Below are 12,449 nucleotides of genomic sequence, written 5' to 3' on the forward strand. Positions count from 1 at the left end.
AAGCAGGACGTAGAAAGTCGTGTGCTTGGTTGTATTATCGTCTAAATCTAGGAGTGCATAATTACTGATAATTCAAGACAGTTCTTGTTTGGCTTAGCTTCGTTATTGCATTTCTAATAATCAAGAACTGCCCTCTAGTGACAAAAATTTTAGTATTCATGAGTTACGCTCTAGTAATAATTGCCCCAATGTTCTGTAGCTGCCCTCTAGTGGTAAGTATTTTAACATTCAATGACTATTTTCTAGTAGTGACTGTACTAATATTCAAAAATTACCCTCTAGTGGTAACTATATTAACATTCGAGAGCTGCCCTCTTGTGGTAATAATTCTAATATTCAAGAGCTCCATACTTAGTGTAGTGAATGTTCTTCTAATAATCGAGGGATTCCTTGTAAATATAACTATTCTAATACTGAAGGTCTAGTGGTAGCTATTCTGTTATGTGACCTTCTAGTGGTAACTCTTCCAATCTTCAACAGCTTCCTTCTAGTAGTAACTATTCTAACATTTCAGTGCTGCCCTCTGTTGGTGGCTATTTTAACATCCGAGGGTTGCCTTCTAGTAGTAACTATTCTAATATTCAAGAGCTGCCCTTTAGTGAGTTAGTTTTACGAAATTGTAAGAAACGTCCACTAGTAACAGGCGTTCTTTCATTCGAATGTACTCTTTATTGATAGGCTCAAACATAGAGTACTTTCTTCAGGCGTGGCCCAAGGTTCAAGCTGTGATGTGCTATTGAACACGCTCCAAAGTATCTGTAATAGGAACTGTTAGATCCGTGACAGTCAATACCACTATTTAGTTCGTAGAAGCATATGTAAACAAGACATTGTTGGCTGGTTGCTCTCCTGAATTATAGACGGCTGTGCCTATAGATAAGAATCAGTAACCTAGCCGATCAAGTTATGTGTCGTTCATATTTTAAAAAAAAATACTGAAAACAAGTTATAAAAGTATTCAGAAAGATAAAATATAATCAGAGATGTGAAAGTGCCAAAAAATAAGATAATCAAAATCGTCTCAAAGAGAAAATAACAACTTGTTTATATACATATCTTGGATTCTATTCTTGGTCGACTCTTATTCAATAGAAGTAGAAAATTCGTGGGATAAAGGCTTAGCCGTTCTTAGTTTTTAGTTACTAGTAAAGGGAAGAAAACCATACGTTAGCCTCCCCTGCTACGAGAGTTTTGTCGGGTTTAAGCCAAATAATGGGATTAATTGTCACTCTTATAAACATAATCCAGCTGAAAATGTGAAGCATATTCGGCAGCAGTAAGGATCAAACCTTCGAACTTCTGATGTGCATTCTGACACGCTAACCACTCTCCGTCTCCGAGTGGTATATCGGTAAGAGTGAGGGCTTATAACACTAAAAATGAGATTTCAATATTTTCGCTTGGCACAGTACAGTTAGCCCATTGTGTAGCTTTACGCTTAGCAAGAAACAAACTGCTAGCTATAGGGCTTTTTTACATCTAGTTAACCAAAACGAACCGATCTCGTCAAAACTGTAACCGATTCTAGCCTTCATTGTGAAAGCAAGTAATGTTACACCGAGATAAGATTTTGTGAAAACATTGGACGCTGATTCTTCTTCATTCTGTCTGAAATTGTCATTATAAACTAGATATTCAAAATATGATATGGCGAATATTATTATTAAAACTATTTCTTTGGACGGCCTTGCAGTCCATGTATAGTGTCGTTGTGTCAATAAAACAGTTGAAAGGAACCGTTAGTGTGACACAAAAATTAAAATATTCTCCCCATTATAAACATAGATTCAAAGCCTGTGTCCGTGTGTATTACATCTTTAATAAATGTCTCGTTAGCCTTGATGTATATTTTATAAAACTCTCACGTGACATTAAATGGTTTCTATTATTAAATAAAAGGTATCAAGACATGGAAATCTATACAATACTGACACTGTAGTGACACATACTGACACTATATATTTATGTCTAAAACTGTACGTGACACAATACTGATATTATATATGTCTAAAACTGTACGTGACACATACCTCCACTTTCCTGCTTATTTCTGATTACAAGTAAATGAAATATATTGTAGAACAAGTCTGATTTTCCACTTCAATTAAAACGCAGTTTTTCGCTTGAAGCTCATATCAGGAATTAGGTAAAAACGTATTAATAATAAAACGGAGTTTTAGTGTTCACGTGCAAAGAGCACAAAAAATGTTCAAATTCTTCCAACGATTATTACACGAGCGCCATCTACGCTAGCTGTCTCTAATTTTCAACTGATTGACTAGAAAAAGGAATGCTAGTCAATATCACCATCTGACACACTTGGGCTACTCCAATCGAATACGGGGATTTGACCGTCACTCTTATAACGCACTCACATCCCCGAAATGGGGTGAACGTTCTTGCAGAATTAGATCACTAAACAAAAAGTACACTTTTCATAAAGATTACATTAATAAATCACTTTCGGGTTGGTAATTCTTAGAAAAAATATTTACCTTATATACACACATATAACATATTTCAACAAATTAAACGCTTCTAAGATACAACTCTAACATAAATACAGCACCGATTTTTCAACCATAATTAGAAGTTTAACAGAGAGGTAACGAACCAGTAAGGGTATGGACGATTTTGAAAAATAATTCACAATTTTATGTAACTTGTTGTGAATTTCATACAAAGCTCCACGAGGGTTATACTGCGCTAACAGTAACTAATTCAGCAATGTAAGACTAGAGTGCAAGTAGCTAGTCACCATCACCCACCGTTAATTGTTGGGATACTCGTTTACCAACGAACAGTGGGATTAACTGACACGTTATAACGCCCCCACGGCTAAGGGGGTGAGTATGTTTGGTGCGACGGGTATTCGAACCCGCGACACTCAAATTACGAGTCAAGCGCCTTAACCCACCTGGCCATACCGGCCCTTTGAGTTGAAGTTGTCTATAATTTATAGAACCATACAACGACCACAGTCATACTGATACTGTCAGATTTCTAGCCTGTACGTAGTTCTTCAAAAAATCATTGTCCGGATTTATAGAAGGCAGCGCTATCAATCACGTTGTCAGTATTAAGTTTGTGACCTATAGTTGTCTGTATTTAATGTCAATATACAAAAGTATCAACCATGTAGTCAATGATAAGTTTCTAGCCTGTGTTTGCCTGCAACTAATACAACGGTATCAGTAACAAGGCTAATCTTAGGTTTATGGTATATAAACGGTATTAGCCACTTTGGCAATTAAACTGTTTATGTCAGTTATTTACATTTTAGTAACTCTATGTAAATAAATATAAAAAAATCGTAGGGTATCAATATTCACTTCCTGTGGTATCGTTTGGAGATTTAAGTAAAACAGTAGAAACTTCGACAGATGGCGTTTTACAACAGTGTTAGAATAAACGAAGAAACACGATTTACTACAAGGGATTTTTTATTTTCCTTACTAATTCCCGAAACAAAACTGATAATGAAATATTATATTTTTCTATTGATTAAAAACAGCCTTTATTTTGTTAACTTCTACTGACGTTTTTATAAAGAAAACAATATTACAAGCAACCTTTCATTTCTTTAAATTAGTCCGTAAAATTGAGCGAAAACGAAACGAATCATCAAACGATGTCTTTTATTTTTAAGCGAACCCTAACGGTAGAAAGGGCAGTTTATTTTTTTTTTTTAATTTCAGTTAGAATATTAAGAAAACAAAAAGAATTCTTCCACATTGTATTCCGTTCTTCCATGAATAAAGTAAAAAAGAAATGAAAAGATGTATCCGCAAAAAATTAACTATTTTTCTCCCCTATTAGTGGTATGAAAGAAAAAATAACTTGGGTTAAAAAGGTTGTTCAGAGGAAAACCAGATAGGGTGACATGCTATGTTCACTACACAGAATCGAATCGCTGAATCGTTAGCTATAAATAAGTAGAGTTACCGCTGTGGGTAAAAACGAAAACGACTATTACATGAACGCTATCCACGCTAGCCCTCCCTAATTTTCTTCTAGATTTTTACAATATAGTTGTAATATATTCAGAGATGCCAACCATTACGATTTGAGCGTAATCATTACGATTTTGGTGTATATATTACGACTATATGCTCACACAGACAAATATTATGTCTTGTTGCAACTCCCAAATTATTATGTATTATATAGACCTATACAATAAAATAATAAATTGTTCTCCCAGGGCTTGAAAGGGGTGAAAAGAAATGTTTCTAGTGAGATACAAGTAAATTTTGATAATAAATAAAAGACATAGTCCAAATGGCTACTTGCGATAATCATGTTTGTGCTTGAAATAATAAAACAATATTTGTATCTCCGACTTCTACCAATATTTTGAGTGCGGTGCTTCTCCATACTGGGTACGTGGGGGGATCCATAGTTACGTCATTAGTGCTTGTCAGCCAATCAGCACTCGCGTAGATGGGTATTTCTCGTTTTCTCAGCGGCATAGAAACACCAATGCGATCGTTCACAAGATGGATAAAAAGAGGTCTCGTTCACCAGATTATCTTGCTTCTGACAAATCTAAAAAGACTAAAACTGTGAATCAAAAATTTAGGAAAGAGTATAGTGCAAAATATCCGTCCTTTGCATCAAAAGTCAGTGACAGTCATGCGTTTTGTACTTTGTCACATCGATTTTTCTGTGGTGCATGGTGGGATAAACGATTGTTCCAGACATACAAAATCGGCATCTCACCTACAAAAGGCTGAGGCAAAGACAAAAAGGATGCAGATAACGACATTTATGAGTAAGAATTCAGAATATGAAACCATAAATGCAGAAGTGATGTTCACTCAATTCGTTATTGCTCATAATTTACCCCTAGCTGTAGCCAATCATGCAGGACATCTATTGAGAAAAATGTTCCCAGACTCTGATATAGCGCAAAAATATGGCTGTGCTGAAACCAAAACTACAGCCATTGTACAAATGTTGGGTTGTGAAGATGACAAAATGATTTCAAATATACTTACTAACAGTGTTTACAATTTAGCCACAGATGGATCCACAGACATGGATGACTCAAAACTGTATCCAGTGGTTGTACGATATCTGTACGGGCTCTGTTTACAATTATTACGCTCAGTCATTTGAAATAGTTGGCATCTCTGTATATTTAGGCTATCTTTGAAGAGAGTTATTAGACAATTTGATGTTGGACACTAGCATTGACCAGAGTACTGACAATCCGTTACGTAGCTTTGTAGTTTACTAATTATAAAAGCAAGTAACCTATGTTCTTTAGATTACACAGTGTAGTTTAACTCAGAGACCACCATGGGATGGTTTAACTTAAGGAACGACTATAAGGAAGGTTACTGAACCTTATATTTTACGTAGGGTTCGGCATGGCCAGATTGTTAGGACTATCAACTTGAATCTGAAGGTCGCGGGTTTGAATCCCCGTCAACCAAACATGGTCGCTCTTTCAGCCATGAGAGCGTTATAATGCGACGGTCAATTCCATTATTCTTTGTTAAAAGAGTAGTCCAGAAGTTGGTGGTTAGTGATGACTAGCTGTCTTTTCTCTTGTCTTACATTTCTACATTAGAGACGGCTAGCGTAGATAGCCATCGTATAGCCTTGCGCGAAATTCAAAAACCAACAAACCAGACGTTAAAAGATGGAGCACATATTTTTCGAAAGATAACGAGTCCCGAACCTACTATTCTTTGGTAAAAGAGTAACCCAAGAGTTGGCGGTGATTAGTGCTGATTAGCTGCCTTTCTCTCTAGTCTTACAATGATAAATTAGAGATTTCTAGAGCAGATAGTTCTCATGCAGCTTTGCGCGAAATTCAAAGAATAAACAAGCACTTTACGTAGAGGATTAGAAAACCTATTTGTCATATTTCAGAAGGAAAAGGGGTGAATACCTCTGTAGGAGTTTAATTAAGACTGCTTCTTATAAACTGTTTCTTGTTAACTGTATGTTCTGTTTGTTTGTTTGTTTTTGAATTCGTGCAAAGTTACTCGAGGGCTATCTGCGCTAACCATCCCTAATTTAGCAGTGTAGGACTAGACGGAAGGCAGCTAGTCATCACCACCCACCGCTAACTCTTGGGCTACTCTTTTATCAACGAATACTGGGATTGACCTAACATTATAACGCCCCCACGATTGAAAGGTCGAGCATGTTTGATGTGACGGGGATTCGGATTACGAGTCGAGTGCCTTAACCACCTGGTCATGCCGGATCTTCTAGTGTGTTCTGAGTTGACACCTTTGTCATATAACTCACATGAACTTTCTCAGGTTCCCCAAAATGTTCTGTTTCAAGGGTAGACAAAACCAAAAATAAGAAAAATAGATGCTGTTAGTTATTACTTTTAAAGTTTACATGTCGTGCTCTGTTGTAGCTGACAGAGTGCAAAATTGTTCTTGTGATTCACTACATGCGCACATTTTATTGACGTCACACGGTACAAATTGTAAAGATAATTCTTTCAAGTGATGTAATTTTAGAATCTAGTGATTGACCGACAACGCACTACTGTATAGTGGTGAGAATGGTTAAACAGACCACCTATGAATATAATTATTTTATATGTAAAGCGTTTTCATACGTAATAACCAATCAAATATCTAAGTATCAGGTCATCTTATAAGTAATGTACGAAAATTTAATTCAGAAAATACATCATCATTTCTGTCTTTATAGAAGGCTTTAATGACTAAAATATGTAGTAGGACATGTATAAAAATGTTCAAACACATAAAAGAAACTAACTCAACTCCACTTTTTCAGATCATTAATCAAATAAACCCTTATGAAGATGGATGTGTCTGAGAAACACATTAGACATATGATGCTTTATGAGTTTAAAAAAGGCAATAGTGCAGTAGAAACTACATAAAACATTCAAGGTGTTTATGGTACAGAATCTCTCAATGAAAGAAAATGTCGAAGGTGGTTTCAGAAGTTTAGTTCAAATGACTACAGCTTAAGTGATGTGTCACGTTCAGGTTGTCCTATTGAGTTTAATGATGACTTGCTGCTGGCTGCACTTGATGAAGATTGTGCTGTAACAAGTTGAATAACAAGCACAGAAATTTAATTCAACCCATTCAACAGTTCACCGTAATCTGCAACAGCTTGGAAAGGTGTCAAAACGTGGAAAATGGAACCCCATGATTTGACAGAAGCCAACGTAAGACAAAGAGTGAGCATTTGCACTTCTCTGCACTCTCTTGAAGGTAACTCACCATTTTCGACAGGTTAGTGACTGGAGATAAAAAATTGATATTTTATAAAAATGTTAAGCTCCTCAGACAATGGCTCAGTGCAGGTAAACTGGCTAAAGCACAGACAAAAATAGATCTCCACCCTAAGAAAGTCTTGTTAAGCGTTTGATGGGATATTGTTGATGTGATCCACTTTGAGTTGCTGCCACTCAATGTAACAATTACATCAGACTTCTACTGTCAACAGTTAGAGCGCTTGAAAGTTGCAATGAAAGAAAAGATGCCTGCTTTGTTCAGTCGTAAAGGTGTTGTGTTACACCAGGATAATGCACAGCCCCATACAGCAAGGATCACATCTGCAAAGATTGAAGAGCTAGACTGGGAAAACCTTCTACATCCTCCTTATTTTCCAGACTTTGCCCCATCTGATTATCATCTATACCAAAGTTTGCAGAACTATCTTCAAGGAAAATGTTTTGAAGATGTCAAAACTACCCTCTCTACATTCTTTTTTTTGGGCCCGGCATGGTCAGGTGGGTTAAGGCGTGCGAGGGTAATCCGAGGGTCAAACATGCTCGCCCTTTTAGCCGTGGGGGCGTTATAATGTTACGGTCAATCCCACTATTCGTTGGTAAAAGAGTAGCCCAAGAGTTGGCGGTGGGTGGTGATGACTAGCTGCCTTCCCTCTAATCTTACACTGCTAAATTACGGACGTCAAGCGCAGATAGCCCTCGAGTAGCTTTGCGCAAAATTCAAAAACAAATAAAGATTACATTCTTTTCCTCCAAACCCCAAGAATTTTATAGAAGTGGCATTCAGAAGTATGTGAATTATTGAATTAAATAATATTAAAAACATTTGAAATCCTTTCTTTTTTCTGAACTTAAAATCGGACATTACTTAAGGGATGACCTGATATAATAACCGTGTTATAATTATTTCAATTCTTTTATACGAAAGAAAATATTATGAAGGATAGTTCTCAATTGATTAAGAGAATATTTAATTGCTATTAGTTTATTATTTTTTAACTCTAAATAGAAATGTAATACTTTACTACCAGATGGCAGTAGCTACAATAATTCATGTTTCATCTTGCTGGAAGGGGTCAATGAAGAAAGAAAGTATATTTACTATCTTGGCTAATAGATGGTAGCAGCATCAATAACTTGTTTTTTTTGTTGTTGTTTTTTTTTTTTTATAGCGAAGTCTCCGAGAGAAATTAATAAAATATATTGTTGGCCCGGCATGGCCAGATGGGTTAAGATGTTCGACTCGTAATCCGTGGGTCGCGGGTTCGAATCCCTGTCGCACTAAGCATGCTCGGCCTCTCAGCCGTAGGGGCATTATAATGTGCGGTCAATCCCACTATTCGTTGGTAAAAGAGTAGCCCAAGAGTTGGCGATGGGTGGTGATGACTAACTGGCTTCCCTCTAGTCTTACACTGCTAAATTAGGGACGGCTAACGCAGATAGCCCTCGAGTAGCTTTGCGCGAAATTCAAAAACAAACAAAAATTGTTGGCGACAGAAAAAAACTTATTTGTTCTTCTCAAAGCAAAAATATCTTGTCCGGTCTTTGGAATTAATATTAAAACTACCTATTAACGATAAAAAAGTAAATACTGAAATAAGGAAAGAGAAATGACAAACTATAATTATTCAGAGATCCAATAAGAAATATCAATACAATTCAAATGGATATAAAAAAATATATTTTTGTATTTTATTTCAAATAGCATTTACATCTGGACTCTTAAGATCACACAGAAAGAAACGTATTGTATATTAAATATCGATTGATGAAGAGACATTCTGCAATAGACAAAGTTAATGTCTCTAGTTTTAGTAAAGTTTTTTGACATAAAAACGGCTGGTATGAATAGAGAAAGCACTATGTAGTGGAGAGAACAACATTTCGACCTTCTTCGATCATCTTCAGGTTCACAAAGGTAACTGACCGTAGCTGACCACATGTTTGTAAGCGGTTGTGTAGTTGAGTGTAGATGTATTGGCACACATCATCTCTTTGTTTCTTTTGGAATGTACTTTTGTCAGAAGGGTTATAATTTAACATCCAAAACGGCGCAACATAATGGACCAATTGATTTAAATTACTGGTATTATATTAAACCAGGTAAGTGTTTTATTCGTCGTTATTGAAACAAGAGGTTGTATACATAATCTAAACATACTGTTTGTTTGTGGTAAACTTGTTGTAAAGAAACAAAGACAAAATATTACGAAATTAATCAAAAAAGCTTGTTAGGCGTATTTTGAAATAAACCTTACACTGCTAAATTAGGGACGGCTAACGCAGATAGCCCTCGTATAGCTTTGCGCGAAAATTCAAAACAAAATCAGTATTTTCCTCTTCTCACCAGTTTGTTTGTATTTTTTGTTAATAAAAAATGCTCATTGTGATAAATGAAATAATAATTTGGTGAAAGTAAGAGTTTTATATTTTCACACTTTGTAAAAGAGATCCTTACGCGATAGAAAAAAACGAATATAATTTTCGAAGTCTCCATCGCTTTAATTATGGAAAATCCATAATTAAAGCCAAAACAACTTTTGTGAAATTTAATAACTTTTCTAATTCTACATTCTTATATTTTGTTGCAATACCATTTCTGGATGTAAAGCAGCCAGAATTATTTCTATTACACGTTTTCTAATGGTAACTAGATTAGAGTGAAATAACAAAAAGAGTAATTTATCCTTTTATGATTTCCAAGTGCTGCCCTCTGATGAATACATGTGTAAGCTGGGTACATTTGAAATGGCACACCATGAAAGTGCTGTCGTTTGGTGCTCAAGTGTGTACATGCATTGCCTATCTTCTGCAATTAAATGAATTAGGCCACTGAAGAAGTGGATATAAATTGAATCTGAATATTTCATTCTAAAAATTCACTTGTTTTTCCTTCCTAATCTGAAAGAGCATAAATAATGTTTTCTTTATTTTTCGTCATGTTTCTTTCATTAATACCATTCGTTATAATGCTTAAAATTCCATTTTAAACAATATTATCGTTTTTTTGTTACATTTATGAATATTATTGCAGATGATTAATCTTTAAGGCGACCAAAGGTCCTGAGGTATCGTTAGGATAACGGCCGAAAATACTGTTCACGTTGTGATTTGATTTATCACATTATATGCTTCATCGCAGTGTGTTAAATGAAATTCACAGCGAAATAACATCGTTTAAACCATTTTCAAACATAACTTCTATTGTTCAAGTTATGCTTTCAGTCACTATTCAACAATTTACGTAAAGTTATTTGAATGCTAATTTATATAATTAACATAATTGTTTTTGTATAGATGTCATCAGAACTTAAATATCGTTTTATTAAGACGATTCTATTCTCAGCTCACATATTTCAAGTTTTAGGTTGTAATTGTAGGCCAGATTAGCCACTACGTTGTTTTATCATGACGTTATAGTTGTACTGACTGCCTAATTTACAGGCAAAATATACCAAAACACTGGTCTCACAAACAGTATTACGGGATATTATTATAATATCACTCGTAATGTTTTCAAATGTTCTGAATGTTATTTAATGTATGACGTTCGGTTTGTATACTTTCACATATAAATCAATAATTTACATAAAGTCGTTGTTATTTAGTGTTTCAAATGTAAACTGTTCCTAACTTGTGTCACATCTTACACTGAAACACAGGAACGTTTCTGGATTTACGCTGGAAATCATGGGTTCGATTCCCCTCGGCGGATACAGCGGATAGACCAATATGGCTTTGCTATAAAGCACACTCTAAAAAAAACAACTAAACAGACAATATAAATTTAATAACAAAAAACCCATTTTTTAGAAAAATTACAATTTGGAGATGGCTTGATTGGTTAATGAAAAAAACGTTTTTATAAATGTGCGATGCTTCACTAAGATTAGGTCATCCTCAGGCACCAAGATACCTATACTAGACTATGAAGCAATATCCAGTCATATTAGTTCCTTCTTCTGTACAGGGAGTAGTAAGCCCGGCACTTCAGAGACGTAAGTGACGTCACTCCATGACACATTGGGTGATGTCATCAAAGATGACGAGGTTATATTTCAAAATTTTTCCATCAGACGATTCGTCGTCAGGGAAACTCTTCTGGATTTCCATGACAGATGGTCATGATGTATTATTACATCACAAATTAGAAACCGTGTTTTAAATCACTATGACGGGCAGCCATGATTGATACAGTACATGTCTCATTATGCTGATCATTAATTAATTGAATTATTATCCTAAAACGGCCGCTTAATACTAATTAAATTATATTTAGTAAAGGATTAAAAGGATGATACAATTTCAAACATTTTTTTTGTAAATTTTCGTTACTGAATTATTAGTTATTTAATACAGTTATAATTAATTGTTCCTTAAAAGGATGCTTAACACTAATTAATTTATAATTAAATCAAATGTAATTAATTCATCTTAAAAAGATGTTTAACATCAGTTTATTAGTTCATTAAATTTTCTGTTCTAGAAGAACTGTATCTTAATTACGTGATTAAATATATTCAATGATATAATAAGATGTCAAAAACAAAATTTAATGTAATGCAATTATATATATTTTTACCACACACACACACAGTACATGACTATATGTTTAAATCATCTTAAAAAGAACAGTGTCATACAATAATTAAATCTTTTACTTTATAGAACAATTCATACCATTAGTAAAATGCTGATTATGCAATAACAATAATACTACTTTATGACAAAATAAATTACAAATGTTTTTACAAAGGCGGACTTTTACATGTACTTAATTACTATTATAACTATATGATTTTAACAAATATACTGTGACAGTACTTCTACATGGCATTAACATCTAATGTTTCAGTTCACTTAGAACAAAAGTCGTTTTACTTTATTTAAACGTGTAACACTTATAATATATTTATGGATACTTTTATTAAAATAAATGTTAACTTTAAAACACTGTCACTATCTGTACATTTACAATAGATTGTTTGTTTTACAAAACTGAAAAGTATACTGACGTATGTCAATTAAATATAATTTTTGTAACTAATTAATTGGTCTACACATTTCTAAATCCAATTAACAATTATGAAACATTGAGGGAAGACTAGAGGGAAGGCAGCTCGTCATCACCAACTCTTGGGCTACTCTTTTACCAACGAATAGTGGGAGTGACCATAACATAATAACGCCCCCACGGCTGAAAGGG

The sequence above is a fragment of the Tachypleus tridentatus genome, chromosome 7 (assembly GCF_004210375.1).
Source record: "Tachypleus tridentatus isolate NWPU-2018 chromosome 7, ASM421037v1, whole genome shotgun sequence".
NCBI classification, from domain to species: domain Eukaryota; kingdom Metazoa; phylum Arthropoda; class Merostomata; order Xiphosura; family Limulidae; genus Tachypleus; species Tachypleus tridentatus.